Here is an 18334-nt window from a genome sequence, read left to right on the forward strand (position 1 = left end):
CATAAAGGGCTGTATGTGCCCCCTCCATTGTTCCCTCTTGGGGAAGTGGTGTGAGCAGTGCTATGGGGATGACCATGTAGCATGGCTCTGAAGGCTGCTGCCAACGGACTCCTCTGAGGAGCTCCTCTGATGTTCCCCAGCCTTCTGATAAACTGCAACCCCAGCTCATTCTCTGCACGGCAACCTCGTGAGAGACCCTGAGCCAGAACCAGCCTGCTTTGTCCCACAGAAACCGAAAAAGATGACAAATGCTTGATGTTTTAAGCTGCTAAGTTCAGGGGACATCTTGTTACACAGCAGTAATTAATATTGGGGCTTAAAGGTATCCAGCCCCAGGACATGATACGAGGGGTGCCAAGAATGTGCCCACACCTGTGCTGTTTCCTCCGCCTTTGTGCCTCTCAGGCCTGAAGGGTTTGCACCCTCTCTTAAATGCGTATGCAGTTCCTCACGGAGCATACAGTGAGTGCCTTCTGTATGCAGTCAGGATACCAAACATTAAGGATAGCAAGGCGATTTTTCCCTTCTGAAAAGCTCATTTTCCTTCTCCTTAAGAACTGTCCAGCTTCCTTGTCAAAAACCTTTTTCAAGGCCACTAAAAATTGAGGCCAACCATTGAACCCCAATCCCAGCTAGGAGTCTGATGCCTCCCATTATAAAGGAAAAACAGGGGCCGAAGTGGAACTTCATGGAATGCAGTTACCCTCCTTGCAGTCCCCCTACGTTTAAATAGAAGCATTCCATTCTGCCCTCTTAAAATTAAGTGCTCTCACAAAGCAGACACTGGAGCATAAAATACCTTTTTACTTCACCTATTTGAATACCAGAGATTTGCCTTAAAGGGCCAGGCAACCTAAAGCTTTTCAACCAAAACAAGGGACCAGATTCCCGAAGGCAGATGATATTTCATCTTAAGCATCAAGTATATTGTCCTTACCATCAGGGATTCTCACGGGATTAACACTAAGTAGTGTCTAGTATTACATTAATGATAAATCATTTGCATGTCATTAACAAATTTCAGCCAGCCAGGGTTAATCCCTCAGTTTATTTTGTTTAACAGCCAACAGGTTCCTTACTCACTGAAATAAAAGGCAGGAAACTCAGACGTTTTCTTCAATCCAGGCGGTTGAACTGAATGCATATATATATATATATATATATATATATATATATATATATATATATATATATATATTTTCCCCCCCACCATTATTACCGTCATGCAGCTTCTAGGATAATCTACTATTTTTGACATAAAAATATTAACTAGGAAAGCTTTCAATTAGTCAAATAAAAAAACAAAAAGACATATACTTAAGGCTTGGCTTGGCTATTGTGAAATGAAGGCATAAGTTGGTCATACAAATACACATTTCAATAGATGATTTTCTAAAAGATTTTTTAAAAATAATTCATACCTTTGTTGATTCCACATGTGTTGTTTGCAATTTAACATCAGAAAATAATCACTCCAAATGGTTCTCCCTGCTATGATTCACCACGGTGAATGATTCTGCCAGTCACAGCAAATAAGAGAATGGTTCAGAATGGCTTATTTTCCTGCTCCAATAAACTATGACTAGGCATTCAGCAGATTTTTCTTTTGTTTCTTATTATTTTGCAGAGTTGAGAAAAAATATGAAAAATAAAAGAAATAACTGAATGGGCCACTGCTTTCAAAACTTATTTAGTCTCGCTCATTTATGTCAACCCTGTTATAATTCACTTCCATTCTCCTGTTTTTCTGGTGTGTTTTCCATATGGGAGAACCCTCCCCACAAGATGCCCATTCTCTTTTGGATCTCACGGCACAGTTTACCTTTCCACATAAAACTCTAGGTGTAAGGGCGCACCGCCAAAATGAATGCACGTGATGAAATTAAAGCATTTTATTGGCTTTTCATTCTGGAAATAATTGGCAGAAATCTCCTTTCTTGCATTAATTTTGTATCATTAAACCTATCCAGTAAGTATCTCGACACCAACTCAGTCATTCTGGGTCCCAGCCCAGAAAGCTGACTTACATGAAGTAACAGTGAGGCCCTTTGACAGTTTTCAGCATACTGTTCTGATTAATAGATTTTTTAATTGTATACTTTTCTTAATGCAGGAGTCTAAAGTCACTGGCTACTAAAAAACAACTACAATTCCCTTTATCCTCCTACTCTCATCCTTACAACTCCAGGAATCATCATAAGAAGTCTTCAACTTGCCAATACTTAAATTGGGGGGGGAAGCATCCAGCATCCTCTCCAAATGTCCAGAAAAAAATAATAATGAATGACAGACTCAATCATTTTTCATGCCAGTGTAGAAAGATATTGATATCCTACAACCTAGTCTCTCTCCAGGTATCTCTCTCTCTATGCGCGCACCCACACATACACATATTACGTAGAGCCTGCAAAGAGGAATGCCAACATTCCCAAGCAGGGGCTAAGTTAGGAAGCAAAGAGATACTTTGTTGTCTAAACTGGAGTTACATGGGGTACATTTTGCATAGAAATAATGTTATAAATGCACATTATATAATCTCAATTTATCTATTTAACTCACATCACCTTCCATATACCCAAAGTCTTGTAGGGTAAAGATATGAATAGACTGGTGGGCTCTAAACTGGGTCAAACAGTCCGTTTTTTAAAATTATTAGCACGCCCATTACTTATATAAAGATCTATACATACAAATATCAAAATAAATATTCCACTGTGATGTGTACTCACAAAAATAAAAATTAGGATAAGAAATAATATACATAGGCATTCTAGTATATGCCTGCTATACCGCCAACAGCTCACCTGCACACCTCCTGCGGTATACTTTGAAGTCCCGTTGCTAGAGAAGGCAGTTATTAGGATCTAACAGGATACCGGGAGGCGTGCGGCCAGGGCGTCACAGAGAGCCAGCCGAGCCGGCCGTGGGGACCGGCAGACGTCTGCCTGGCCGCCGGCCACACGAAGCCCGATCAAACCACACAGGCCCAAGATGGCGGACGCCAGGACGGGAAACCGCCGACCCAATCAGGAAGAGACTTCACGAAGCCCTGCATCCCGCCCCGACGTAACGAATATTCCTCCCCCTGATTAACAACCCTCAATAAAATATAAAAAGTCACTCCCCCAGGGCGTGTGGCTCTCTCTCTTGAGCTCCGCGGCTCTCACTTCTCCAGAGTATACTTCTGCTTTAAAACACTTGCCCACTTGCGTCACGCATCTGCCGGTCACGTGTCTGTGCTTGAATTCTTTCTCGCGACAAGACTAAGCACTTTCAGGGACTCCTTTGGGATGGGCTATTCAAGGTTCCAGAGCCCGGGGTCTCCCAGTTCACCAGCAACACCAGTGATATACGCGGTTCCGCCCTTTAATAGGTGTTTTTGTGGTGGGAAAAAACACCATATCTGCTAATTTCATACAGCATCTTATAGTTCATAAAACACTGTCATATGCATTATCTCAGGCAATCTTCACAAAGACCCTTTCCTCATCTGACAGACTAGGAATTTAAGCAACATGAGTGCTCCCAAGATCACCCAAATCGACGTTAGCTAAACTAGAGTTGAAACCAGGGCTATCCTACAGATATATGACAAATTAAATGGGCTTTTATGTGCCAGTCTGGAAACCACACTACCACTTAGAATATTACTTTAAGGGAAAATGCTTTCTGAGTTCTAATTAACTGACTTGTAAAGGAACTTTTAGATTATAATATGCTCATAAATCAAGAACTACATGTATTACATATTTCCAAATAAATGTTTTTTCGTACAGGAGAATCTGATCCTTTTATTCTGCCCCTAATGCCAAAGAGAAAATCATATAAACATGAAAGCCCTACCAAGCAATGCTGGAATGCCCACGTTCTATAAGGCTGCCAGCTAGCACTCAAGGCAGCATTTCCCACCTGGAGACATCCTCTCTACTGTGTATTCAATTTTATGTCCTACAATAAACAGACCACTTTCTTTTATCAGTGTTTAAGAATCAGTAAAATTCATTTATAAGTATTATCCTTATAAGCATTATGCTGGACCTTAGAAAATTCTTTTTCTTTCAAAGCCAAATTGTTGCACGAGCAAGATAGAAAATGTCTATAATGAATGGTGCTTTGGGTCCAGAAAGGTGGCTGGAGAAAGAAAAGTCTTGTGAGTTTTCTCTCTGCCAAGGAAAGTGAGCCAGACGCTTAGACTTCTGCCAGGCTCCCTTGAGTCTTCTTGAACCCTGTTTTCTTTAGATTGCCAGCACTGATTAAATAATATTTTACAATGCATTTTACTTTCAAAAAATGTATATCCTCTTTGGCCCAGTAACCTAATTCCTGTGACTCTATTCTAAGAAAATAATTTAAAATATCAAAAACTTTTTAGGCATATGTATTTCATCATAATGTTATTTATAAAGTAGAAAAATAAAAAGCAATCTGAATTTCCAACAATAAGAAAATGATAGATACACTTAATGACATACCATGTATCAATTTAAAATGATGGCTACAAAAGCCATACGACTGCATAAAAAAAGAAAAGAAAGAAAGAAAAGAAAAGAAAATCTTATGATATATTAACTGAGAAATACAGATTATAAACTACATATACAGTGTAATATAACTACATAAAAATATAAGAAAAAAAACAGACTAGCAATCAAGGGGCCAAACGAACCCATACTTGGTTAGGGGTTCTGGAATTAGCAGTGACTTCTTTCTTTTCTATATTTGCCAGTTTTCTCTGGTGTGGGTGTATTACCTTTTACAATAAAAAAAAAGTCTTTCTGAAAGCTGGCATCTAATGACTTATGAAGAATTCCCACAAATAAATAAGGAAAATAAAAATAACTTGTATTTTTTAAAAGGGAAATCAAATAGTTGAGAAAGGGAACTCTAAATAGCTATAAAAGGAAAAACATGTTCAGTATTTTCTAATAAACTGAGGGATTTAAATTAAAAGAACAAAATATAGTTCTATCTCATAATATGAACAAAAATTTAAGTTTTATACATTTTGTTGCTGAGTGTATGTGAATATTGAAAGTTTCATACACAGCTGGTAGGAGGAAAAATTAGTACAATCACTTTGAAGAGCAATCTGAAATATCCAATAAAGCTGGAAAATGTGACCTATATATAAACTTCATACACTTGAACATAAAAATTACAGTAACAGTCATTATGGCATTGTTCATAATAGTAAATTTAAAACAACTTTTTTCCATCAATGGGGAAATGATAGAATATTATAAAGCAATAAAAATGAATGAATTTGACCTCTATGAAACATCATAGATATATCATAAAAGCATAATATTGAGGGGAGAAAGGAGCTCAGAATAATATCAATAGTCAGTTCCACTTAAATAAATTTTTAAAATACATAAAATAATGCTATATTATAGCCACATACATTGTAGCAATACTATAAAAATGTGCCTTGGATAGCTACACACCAAATTCAGGATAATAAGAACACGGAAGAGAAAGAGAAACAAAGATTAGGGATTGGTGTTCCAGAGGATGTCAGTTCTCATCTGTAATGCAAGAAAGAGAAAAGAAAGAAAGAAAGAAAGAAAGAAAGAAAGAAAGAAAGAAAGAAAGAAAGAAAGAAAGAAAGAAAGAAAGGAAGAAAGAAAGAAAGAAAGAAAGAAAGAAAGAAAGAAAAAGAAAGGAAGGAAGAAAGAAAGAAAGAAAGAAAGGAGGGAGGGAGGGAGGGAGGGAAGGAGGAAGGGAGGGAGGAAGGGAGAAAAGGAAAGAAAGAAAAGCACTTGAAGCAAGATCAGCAAAGCAAAGCATTATTAGAGACATATTGCAGACACACAGGTGTCCATTCTTTTGTCCTTTTTTGGCTTAATATTTAAAATACAACATTGCAAAGAAATGATGAGCATCTGAAACTAACTCTTCATTCAAAAGAATGAGAACTGCCTTGCAGGAGTCCAGAGTCTTAGATCTAAATGAGATAAACGGAGCTTGGATTCAGAGAATGATTCAACCCAGTAGAGTCATTTACAGTCTCTCTGGTGCTGCTTGCACTTGCTCTGTGGCACAGGGCATGTTAGAAATGCTGCTTCTGCCTTTGTGTTTGGCTAGGGAAGTGAGGCAGGGACAACCCAGCAGAAACACTTACAGTTCACTGTGCTGGGGAAGCTTATTCCCAAAAACAGGTTGTCATTTGAAGTATTTCCACCACATGAGTTGCTGTTTAGCTGTGTAACAACATGAGTCTGGTACCTTAACCACTCTGCCTCCTGGAAGATACCTATTTGTCCTACTCACAAAGACTTGGAGATGATGGATGCTTCCAGAAACACCACGCTTTCCAGAAAGGAGCTATGCTTGGAAGGACTAGGGATTTCAATGTACACAGAAAGGGCTCCTCCAACACTCTAGGAGCCATGCTTATTCCACAGGCCTCCTGATAAGGAAGAAGAGATGATGGCTTTGAAAGGGACTAAATTCTAAGTCCCTGCCTGTTCTTGGCGGCAACTACTGTTCTTTTGTTCCAGCAGAGGAGGCACCCTGTCAGACAAGCTAGAATCCAAAGGTAGCCAGCACAAGAGATCACCCAGCGCACAGCAGTCCTGCCCTGGCCCCCTGCTCCTGCAGCTGCGCGAGCAGGCATGGGTGGTGACCAGGTGCACAATGCTCAGGACAAAACTACCGTCATTGGCAACTGCCGCCAGCCTGCTCTGTCTTCAAACACTACAGCAGCAGGTTATCCATTCAAACTCACAGCCTGAACAACAGAAGATTTAGGGATTGACATACCCCATGTTTGGATACTCCACTTCCTTGAAAACATCTTTCAAGAACAAGTAACTCAAAAATGGTCAAGGCAGATCAATCGAAAATGTGCGTTGTTTGACCTCTTGGCCATCCAGTCTACATCTGGAGGCACATTTGGAATGTGGAGCAAATCATACTGAAAGATTGCTCCCCCTCCTTCCTGAATACTTCACGGGCTTCTCAGAATTCGGCTTGCAAGTCATGCTTCATTCAAGGCAGTTGATTAGTTCCAGTGTGAAGGGCACTGGACAGGACAATAAGTGGACAACAGACATAGTGATTCATAGATTGCTGTAAGAGATGCAGGTGTTTTTAGGGCAAAATGAAAGAAAAGGAGGTTGAGTCAGTTCTCAGAACTGTCCTCCTAGCACAAGATTAACCAGAATTACTCACAGTTACCATAGGCATTCAAGTCATTCAATGTCAAGGACAGGCCCTCTTCTGGGCATTCAGAACACCTCTCCCTCTTTCCATGCCCCCCCCTTTCCTCTTTGGAGTGGCCCAGAAAAACAAAAGACTGGCCAAGAGCCCCATCTAAAATCAAAGTTGTTCACTTAAAACTGGTTACCAAAATGCACAAAAATGTGTCTTATCTGGGATGAACTATTCAATTATTTCAAAAGAAAAAGAAATGTAGCTTTACCAAAAAAGAGAAGTAACTAGTAGCATTAGAAAAATTGAAGAAAAGCTGAGGAGTAAATTGCAATGATCCTGGCCATAGGATCGAAAGAAAGAGAGAGAGAAAGAAAGAGACAAATAAAGAAAGAAAAAGAGAGAAATAAAGAAAAACAACTGCTAAGGCAACTCAAATGCACAAGATATCTACTGTGTTCATAAACCAAACCAAACCGAACCAAAATGTTATCCACATAAAACAGCCAAGACTCAACCAATGTTTGAGAGTTAAACATTAAGAAAGCTAGTCTTGAGGTTAATTCTCCTGATCTATGCTTGCTTAAAATTAACAGAGTAGAGAATCAGACTATAGGAAAAGAGCAATTAAAACTCTGTTAAGGAAAACCAGTGCACATAATGCTTATTGGGATACAAAACATAAGTAAGCGATATATGTCAGAAATACATTTCCAGGGGTGCCTGGGTGGCTCAGTCAGTTAAGCATCTGCCTTCAGCTCAGGCCATTGTCTCAAGGTCCTGGGATCAAGCCCTGCTTCCGGCTTCCTGCTCAGCTGGGAGTCTGCTTCACCCTCTCCCTCCGCCCACGCCCCACCCCCGGGTCATGCTCTCTCTCTGATAAATAAAATCTTGTAAAAATTAAATTAAAGAAAAGAAATATATTTCCAAATTCTACACTCTCTCTCTCCCCCCCCATATATAATACACTATATATATTTCTCTCCCTCTCTCTCTATATATATATAATACACTATATATATTATACACTATAGATAGATAGATGATAGATAGATAAATAGATAGATAGATGTATTGCACATCATCCAGCTTTCCACAGTCTTAGGTTAGCCAAACGAGAGGACAGTAACTGAAGCGTCTGCTAAAAACCCCTTACCAAGAGCTACTTACATTAAAAAGACCATTGCCCATATAAGTCCAACAAGTTTTCTATTTAAATTAATCAGATTGTCAAATACTCCCATTTTTTTCCTCTGAAAACTAAAAGGGTTGATATAATAAGGTTTAATATAAGAAACTCTCTTCACTCCACGTGCTTATCACCTCATCTGAAAACGACACAAATCAACTTTGGAATCACACGTGGACACGCATGCAGCCCACCCCACTCCCAGTCCCTGGAGAAATTTCACCTGTAGACAGGAGAACTCTGCTAGAAATTAGTATGACAAAGACCTTGGATACAGGTTGGTACAGAAGAATGGGTAGAGCAAAGGGAATGTGTTTATTGAGCATCTTTTATGTGCCTCTCACTTTAAGTGTTTGATTTTCACACGATCCTTCCAACCACCCCACGAGGTACACACAATTGTCCCCGTTGCATAGAGGAAGAAAGGGGAGCCCACCTGGGCTAACACCAGGGGTAGTGTGGGCCTTTGTCAAATATTTGCTCAATGAATCTGACCATAGGCCTACCCACTTAGGTGTGTCTAAAACGTGGCATTGGAAGGCCGCTATGCAGCCTGAGGGGCAGCAAGGGGTAGCAGTCAGCCCAGCATGCGGTGAACTGAGCAAGTTCATTGCCCAGCTGCCCCCTCTCCTCCATTATCACCCTCTTCTGGCCACCACGCTCCCCATCTCTGGCCATCTGACTGCCATGGTTTTGCTCTCCCAATGTAGCTGCTGGCCTTGGCAGGCTCCACTTCCTGGGGGAGCTGGTAGCTATGAAAACACTGGCCTGACGTCAGAGCTACGGACCAGCCACAGCTTCCGTCCTTTAGCTATTTGGGGTTACCCAGGCCCCAAAGAATCCTGGCTTCCCAATGACAGCGTTGTTCAAAATCCCACTAGTTTGCAAGGAGCAAACAGGAATAGAGCTCCCGGTGGGTACCTTGGGTCAGGACTCCTTGCCTTGCTTTCATAGATGGGTTTTGGGCAGAGGGTTAGAATCTCGTCATTAGAAATATCTATAAGGTGCTTGTGTTCTCCAACGTGGGACCAGAAGGGGAGAGTCAGGGAGATTCGGTCACCTCTGATGTGCATGCCACAAGTAGATGGGGGAAGGATTTCAGAAGGCAAAGACACATAGACTGGGGAAAGATGGGTCCGGACGTGTGCCTGGTGGCAGAGCCTGGTACATCCAGCCTCCACCACAAGGTCCTTCCTACATCCCCACCCCTCCCCACCCCCCTACTGCTGGGAGCTTCAGGGAGCATTTTCCCAGGTGCCCCCTCCGCACTGGGCATCAGCCCAGCTTTAAAATAACAATTTGCTGACAGCTACTAATTGCCAGGCACCATGCAAGGTTCTTTACCTCTTCTAACTTCCATCAATGCTACTGTTATATCCCCCATTTTACAGATGAGAATATGGGATGGAAGTTTAATGACGAGCCTCCACCAGGGAAAGAGCCAGATGCTCATGTGGACCCCGCTCCACATGCAGCCAGCCCACAGCTCACCCCAGCTGCTCAGGAGATGGACCCAGGCCCCCGCCGTGGTCCACCTTCTTTCCAGCTTGGACTCAAAATCCTCCTATATCCCTTCCCCTTGTCCACTATGCAGGTGCAAACCTGGCCAATCACACCAAGGGGTACAACTTCTATACACTGCGTTTCTTCAGTCTGTGTCCAACGTGGCAAGGAAAAGGGACTTAAACCCTGAGCTACATTAGAAGCCAGCTCTGCCTCCTCATCCTGGCCTGCCCTGAAATCAGCTCAACGTCTCTGCATTCAGCTATCTCATATGGGACCCGGATCCAAGTGGTCCTCTCACCTGTGTCTTGCTTCTTTGCCTCAGTTTTCAGGTTCATCTGGCCACCACGATAAATAACACAGCGTGAATCAGGAGAGTCAACATCCCAACCAAGACGGGGCCTCGGTCACTTTTCAGAGACACAAACACTAATAAAAAGTGCCTTTTTTATCAGTCCAATGCTCAAGTACTTCAAATCCTAGAAACATACATCTAGAAAGAACCTTAGAAAAAGTTCTAGTCAACTCCCCACTTTACAAGAAGTAAACTGAGGCTCAGGGAAGACCTGACCATTTTCCTACCACCCGCACTCCCACTGTCAGCGCATGACAGGATGTAGATTCTTATCACAGACTCTCTCAATCCGAAGTTCAGTGTCATGTCCCACTACATACACAGTCTCCTCTGTGTTCATAATGTTCGCAGTGAAAGTATTTATATTTGGTACTGTTGCCCTAAATAGCAGCAGGAGAGGAATAAAGCAACCCAATTTTCATGGAATGGCAGATACAGGAAGGCGCTTGAAAATCATCACCATTGAAGAAATTGAGAAACAGAAGTAAGAAAATATTTTCCTAGTAAACCTAGCTCGCTGGTGGCAGGGCGGGGGCTCAAACTCCAGTCTGCAGACTCTCAACCCAGGGCTCTTTCCACGGTGCCCTAACAAAAACATACAGAGACAGAGCCATTTGGTCTTGTTTTCTAAAGTTATTAATTGCCATAGTACTTCATATTTCTTACATATTTTAGACAGTTAAACCATGCACAACTGTGAAAATGGCTGTATTCAGAGATGCCATCATTATTTGGAAAACAAGGAAGGTGCATTCAGCCAAAATCGCAGAAGAAAACTAGAACATGGGTTAAATTAGGAAGAAAAAAAAAAGCAATCACAGATACAGCCATTTTCGGCGGGGCAATCAAAAGTGGACAGTGTCGAAGCATTCATGCCAGGAGCTGAGTTGGAGCCGAAGGGCCCACGCCCTGGGGCAAGGCTCGCAGGCCTGGACACCAGCTCCGGCTTCCAAGCCTTCTCGTCTCGCCTCTGCTTTCACAGACCTCTTCCAGATGAGAGGCCACAAGGCAGGAGGGAGGAGCTGGTTTTGTTTTCTGTATAATAAAGATTTCCAAAGGCCGAAGAATGGAACTTCTATGTCTTGTTCCGCAGAAGTTCCTTTCTTAATATTTTTAAGAAACATATAAACAAAAAATTTGCAAATGTACACAAAGCCCCCTTGTGGAAGTATATTTAAAAACCGTGTGAGGACGTGAGTCTCGGAGAGGGAGAAATGATGGCATTCGTGATATTTCAGGCTCCCAGGGGGCCGGTCATCAGGAGACAAGAACACGCAGGTATCTGACTTCGGCATCAGGGACCACCGACCTCCCAGACTGTCTTTGCCTAGCCAGAATCCTTTTTTCTTTGCCTTATGGCCACCAAAAAAAAAAAAAAAAGAAAAGAAAGAAAGAAAAAGAGAAAGCCCCGACATAAATCTTGGCAGATCTCATCCCATTTAATTCTACGGTGCTTTACCTTTTTTTTTTTTTTTTTAACTTTCTGGGAGAGAATACCTTTGCATCTCCCAAGACAACACAATCTTTTGAACTAATGAAAGCCATACCGGTTCCAAAGTGTAAGTTTTTTCCTATGGAAGCCTTTTTTATTTCCTTCTAGGAAAAATTAACAATTAAAAACATCCTCTGAAAAATGTTAAAGAGCACATTGAGATGGAAAGGAAATAAAATGGTGCATGTTCTGTATTTTTAACTCAAAGAAAAACTTTTTTGACTTTCATGATGTGCATATGGCCATTAATTTCAATGTCATATTATGGTTTTTGGCTGAACAGACAGTATGTATGTATGTATGTAAGCAAACAAAACAAATGCATTTTGTATTCAAATTTATACAACTCCATACATTTTTATGCTGTTTATTTGAAAATTAATTTTGGCTTAGGCCTCAGAGACAGCAAATGTTGTCAAGATTTGAGGGCTACCTGAAAAGCCTTGGGGACAGCATTACCCTTATGCATAAGAAACAGCAAAATAAAATAAAAATAAATGAATTTCCAAATACGTCATGGCTAATCCCTTGAGCTGACCTACAAATGAATTATGGAGGTTTTGCTACAGGACTGAGTAGATCTGGTGATTTCACTGAGAGATTTATCTTATTTTCCAACTTATTTTCATATCTTATTTCCTTTTCTTTTAGAATTAGACTGTAAATAAAAAGGCTAAGACTGAATGAAGCTCCCTTTCACGGACCTCACACTGGATTGATAAATTAAAACGGTGAGATGAGTTTTGTATGACCCATCCTCGAGGATTTGGGAAATTTAGTCGATGCAAAACAAGGCATTAATTTGGAGAGGCCTAGCTACTTACAATGCTTAGTGTTCTGACAATGATGAATGGCATCATTCCAAGCAAATGGTAATTTCACTTTTTGTGACAGTACTTTAGAGCAAACCCGACTTTCTTCGCACAAAGAATTTGCAATCCTATTGCCCAGAGGCAGTACCTGAAGATCAGAAGTCCTTCATTGTTTAAGTACCATCTGATACTCTTGATTGTCTTCAGACTGAAGGTCCGAGTTGAATTAGGGAGAACGGAGGTTAAGTCCTAACCTTGAAAGACTTAGCAGCCATTGAAACACTGCCTTTGGGCACTTATTGGCCTGTATTTATCAAAAAAACTTTTCAATTCAATGAGGGGAGGGAGAAAACACAAAACTTGTCACATTCATCAAGTGAAGCCACTGGAAAGACATCTACAGAACACCCAAAAAGCATAATCTTTCCGAAGCGCTGATAGAAATGGTAATTGGATGGCTCAGGGAATAATACAACCAAAGCAGGGGCAATGCAGAATATCGCGAAAAAATCAAGGTCAAAAATAAAGGAACAGATCCTTTTTAACTTGCGAAAAACTTACACTTGGCCTTTGCGCTAAAGGGAAAATATACCTGTTACTACCCATAAATTACGTCCTCACAAAACCTCTCAAAAAGAACCTTTGAACATAAAAAAATTAAAGACCCTCATTCTCACAGCCCATAAGAAAGCTTCACCTTAATATTGGCTCCATCAAAATATGTTTTCTGAAAGCAAAAGATACATATATTTTTTAAAAGAACAACTAAAAGCAGGGACTCGCTTTCTAAATCTAACCCATTCATCTTTCAGCAGGGAAGGTATGTCCTGGGGGCGAGGTGGGGCAGGGGGAGGAATATATTGAATGTATTTAAACTCTTCCCCGAGAGACTGAAGAAAAAAAAAAAACAGACTCTTGGAGGACTGGCAGAGAAAACCAACATTGTACCCAAAAGGGGAACAGACGTGATGAATCACAAAGTCTTGATTACACTTCTTCCTGCCTTCTTTGCTAATGAGCTAATATCAGGGCAGAGCCAAATGACACATGTAAACAGATGAGCCGTCTGGGATGCCACATTGTCCCGTTTTTATCTTACACAAACACCTCTGCCCTGGACTTGGAAGGATTTTTGGCACAACGTGGAGAGCTGATATTCTGGGCTACATCCAGCTCGAAAAGGAAGGGATCTGGTGAAGTGGTGTGTAGTTCGACTTGGTGGAAGTGTGCGGATGCAGGTGTCTCCTTACTGACAAAGATATCGGTTAAGGGGGAAATAGTCCCTGGAAAGACGGTATCTGGGAATATCTTCGTCCTGGGGAATAAAGCAGAACACCCACAAAACCACCTCAGATAGGTTCCCTAAAGAGTTAAGAAGAAACCATCCAGTTCACCCTGGCATTTCCCTGCAAACTGTACACATTTACTGATGTGCAAGAAAAGACAGCATCATTTGTTAATTTGCAAAATTCTAAGGTGCCTGTAGACTCGTTTTTATTAATCCAGAAATTCAACTCTCTACATTAGACTTCTACAGTGATGTAAGGAAGGAGATGGGGTTTATGACTTGTGCTGACAGAGCCACATCATATTTTAGGGAGATGACATCGCTATTGATGGCTCCTTCTAATCTATTCCCAGCAATATGCTCATCTGTATGTTTTCCCCAGGCACCAGAAGAACGATCTCAGATCCCTAAAACAGTATGTCATTTCTTTCCACAAATCTCATATGCACATATATTATTATTATTTAACGTTTATTAAGTACCAACAGTATGCTAGGCACAATAGACATAGGGGCCCATAAAAACATATTTAACGCATCAAAAACCACAATAAAAGGACGCTGTGTTTGTGACAGAAGACAATAAAAATCTTTGCAATTCATGGTTCAAGATGAAATGCACCCCAGCTCCCAGAGCAGTCTTGGTACAGCACAGCATATCAAAAAAAAAGGTATTAGAATTTTCACTCAGTCAGAGTAAGGGAGGTTATGCATACTTCACGATTAAACATAGCCTTCCTCGACTTTATGATGTTCTACCACAAACAAACGAATTCTCTAATGGCAAGGCATGAATTACTTAACTATGTGGTTAAACCTCAACCCTTTGCATCACCTCCCATACATAGGTATACTCTGTTCCAAGCACTGCGGCAGACATTTAAAATGCATTTCTCGGGACAACAGTTGGGTATGCACTCACTTACTCTACTGAAACTCAGAAAGGTTAGGTGCTTCAACCATGGTCCATGCTCAGGAACCACTGTGCGTTTTCCCAGAGTCGCATCTAACACGCACACACATGTGCACACGTACACACACACACGCACACACACATGAAGGGTGATAAATGCCATCCACGAGCTTAGGGATTTGGAGTTAACATAATATCGAATAACCAGTGTGAACGTGTGCAGACACAGCGTTATCCTGGTCAAGATAGAAGAACTAAGGGTCTGAATTTCTTCGCTTCCTAAAGCTTCTTTAGTTACACCTTCGTATAGGGTTAAAAGCATGAACTCTGGAGCCAGATTTTGTGGGTTTGAATTCTGGTTCTACCACTTCTTAGCTGTGTGCCTCTAAGCAAGTTAATTAATATTTCTCGGCCCCGGGTTCCTCATCTGTTAACAAGATAGGAGGAAAATAATGGTAATTTATTTCACAGACTTATTGTGCGGCTAAAATGAGTCGATGGAGAGAAAAAGCTTAGTACGGTGCCCAGGACATAGTAAGTACTTCAAAAGCTATAATCTCATTAGAGTCCTAGCACTGAAAAACAGATCATGTGCTGCTTTTTGGGTAAAAAGACAATGCTACTCCATGAATAAACCATGATTTACACCAGCCGTCCAACAGTCTTCCCTTCAGCCCATCATGAACTTAAGTGAGCCTACATGATCACTAGCTAAGAGGGGCTCCAAAAAGTTGGCTTTTCCATGGCTCACCGTCACTGAACTGCAAACAGGAGGGTTCACAAAAGACCAACCCCATAGCATTAGGCCCTATGAATGAAAGAACCATGAGACTGTGCTTTGAAGCTCCCAGAAGGCAACCGAGGGTTCAGTGTATAGATTCAGGATCTTTGAAATCTCTGCAACTCTCAGCAACATGCAGACTAATTTGCGTATTTTCTGTGTACTTTCCACTTCCTCCCCATTCTGTTGTACATCTTCTGGAAATTTCTCAGCTTGTTATTTCTACGAAGGCCTTAGAGAAGACAGGAGAAGTCAACTCCACGCCAGGTAATAGGACCTGTCGTTTACCACCTAAATGATAGTTTCAGCTGCAGAAAAAGTCAAAGTGAATGACTAAATTCAGTGTTGGAGATTATTAGTCAACATCAATAGATATGCATTCCTTAGTCAAATTAGGGCGAATAGTCAAAGTTGCAGTGTGAGGGAGAATAATCAGAGCTGATGTTTGGTACAAAGAAAGGAGGGTTATTGTTTTCTAATGTTGTTTTTGTTGTCATCAATATCAAGGGCTTAGACAATTAGCTGCCATAAATTAAGGGCAGTCTAAATTACAAGAGTTGCCTACTAACAAGTATAAAATAATTGCTTTTATAAAACTGAAAGGTATAGGATATGAACTAGAAATCACAAAATAGAAGTTTTTAAAATTATTTTACTGTCAATATTTTCTTGAAGCTCAGTTACCCAATGGAAATTAAAAAACTCATCCGAACTACTGCAGTGATACGACTCAAGATACTTCAAGAAATTACCATGGAGCACAGTAATTTTTTTAGGCTTTCACACCTTTCCACACCACTTTTTTTCTGGAGGGCTACGGCCTTTTTGTAGCTGTAAGCTTAAAGTGGTGCCTTTTAACTACACCCAGGCTAATAAAGCAAGACATATTTAAATGTAATTTTGTAACCTGTACACACAAACTCAAGCTTGTGGATGATGAAATGCTGCTAAAATTATCCTTATCCAGTAAAATTTATTGCAGCGATGAAAATCTTGACATCTATTCCAAAGTTCAAATTAAACTTCAGCGTAATACAGTAGCCTGAGTTGGACCAAAGTAAATAAGCAATTATTTAGAGTAATTGTATGTGTGTGTTGCATGTATTTAACTTTCCAGAAGAAGTCAGTGAGCCCACATTGTGGGGACCGCTGAATTAATTACGAGCACACACAAAAGGGTACAAAGATCTCAATGGTCTCTTCAACGATTCCAGCACCCATCTGCCTGACACCCACCTGTCTGGTCGTGTTTTCCTTTGACCCCATCTTACAGCCTCAGTATTAACTTTCAGATTTGGGTAAAACCACTGCTGTTTCCCAAGATGTTTGCCTCCTACTAAACCCAGACCGAAGGGGAAGCGTTGAAAGCTCCGGCCATCTTTTTCCTGCAACGTCGGAGACGAGTCCCAGCTGCAGGACATTGTATGTTAATAACCATTATTTAATTAACAGATGAAGAAGGCCTTTGGAGCCGCTCTGGCAGATTTTGAACTTGATCTTCTATCATTGATGTCCCGCAAGACCAGATAAATGGCGAGTCTCTCGAGAGTCTGCAGAGCCCCTTCAGAACAGCTGCACAGCCTCCTCTCCCCTCTGCAGCAGGTTTCTCACTTAAGAAAAAACACGCTTCATTACATCGCCTCTTACTTGAGCTGCAAGGGTCTATTCAAGGAAGATAAGCCTCTTAGAAATGAAGTAGCGTTGAATTTAGGTTTTGAGTGACAGCAGGAAGATTTATCCATTCAACAGACAATACCGCTTTCTCTGCATTAATCTAGGAGGCGGACAATGATCTGTTTTTAGGCCTCATCTCATCTCTTTCCCACAGCAGAAGGTGATTAGAGTTTGGGAGCTGGGGCCATGAAAGAAAGCTCCAGCGCTATCTCTCCAGCCCTCCTGCTTCCTGACGCGGTGAGAGGGAGCCCCGAGGCCAAGGGCACCGATCCCAGACTCGTAGCAAGGATACGATGCTTTGATGCTTCACTGTTGGGAAACCCACAGGCCACAGGTGTAGGGCTGAGCCCCAGAACCCAAAGAGTAAACCGTTATCGTGAACTTCCCAGAGAGACAAGAAAGCACTAAGCAGGAGCGAAAGCAAGCCCTTACTTTCTTCCTGGCGGGGCCCAGATAAAAATGTTAGGGAGCCTTTGACTCTACATGATATTCCACCGCTATCCACAGGTAAGGTTCAGTGACGTCCCAGAGCAGCTGGTCTGCAAACAGCAGCCTGGAGAGAAGGAGGTGAAGACTCGGCTAGACAGGCACAGACAGCAATGCCACACAATATCTGAAGGCGTGTTTACACAACAGAGCCATCTCATCTCACCTTTTATATCCATCTCCTACAGCCCCATAGGGGCTTCCACAAAAATCCCCACGCCCCGATTGTTAATTCCAAGTGTCCCTCTCTGCCAAGCCCCGGGCACGGAGCCCACAGTGAGCAACTTACAGACTCACAAGTGACCCACAAGGATGTTAAGCTGGAGTCCAGCATCAGAATCTCGTTTTATAGGCAATGTCTGGCACTATCCTCTGTGCGGGAGGCTCGCCACTTTATTAGCAGAAATCTGTGCTTACACTCCGTGGCACATAAATTGATGAATGGACTTTAGAGTCAATGTGGTGGCTTAAAACCACGCTTCCGGTTTGGGACGTGTATATTTTTATTTGAGTTGCAAACATAAGACTGCTGCTGTCACATCACAAAATCCAGAGATGCATGTCGTAGACCACTCAAAACCGCGCTCCTTCTTCCTTTAGCTCACCCTGAAGGTACCCAAATACCAAATATCTACAAATAAACACACGAAATAAAATGCTCATCTCCAGTTACCCTAAAAGCACCCC

The 18334-nt window shown here is 41.5% G+C and overlaps 1 protein-coding gene across 7 annotated transcripts in view; it reads right to left on the bottom strand.

Annotated features, from left to right (window-relative positions):
* MECOM (MDS1 and EVI1 complex locus) overlaps positions 1–18334 on the bottom strand; it is a 545991-nt gene that overhangs the window by 447609 nt on the left and 80048 nt on the right. The window contains exon 1 of one of the 7 annotated variants that reach the window (XM_087861383.1): positions 1422–5657. The exons of the other annotated variants lie outside the window; for them this stretch is intronic. The gene's annotated coding sequence lies outside the window, so the exon portion shown is untranslated. Of the gene's footprint in view, positions 1–1421; positions 5658–18334 lie in introns of those variants that run through there. 7 annotated transcript variants of the gene reach the window in all.

The sequence above is a fragment of the Ursus americanus genome, chromosome 4 (genome assembly GCF_024610735.1).
Source record: "Ursus americanus isolate L20-20 chromosome 4, mUrsAme1.1.p, whole genome shotgun sequence".
Lineage (NCBI taxonomy): Eukaryota > Metazoa > Chordata > Mammalia > Carnivora > Ursidae > Ursus > Ursus americanus.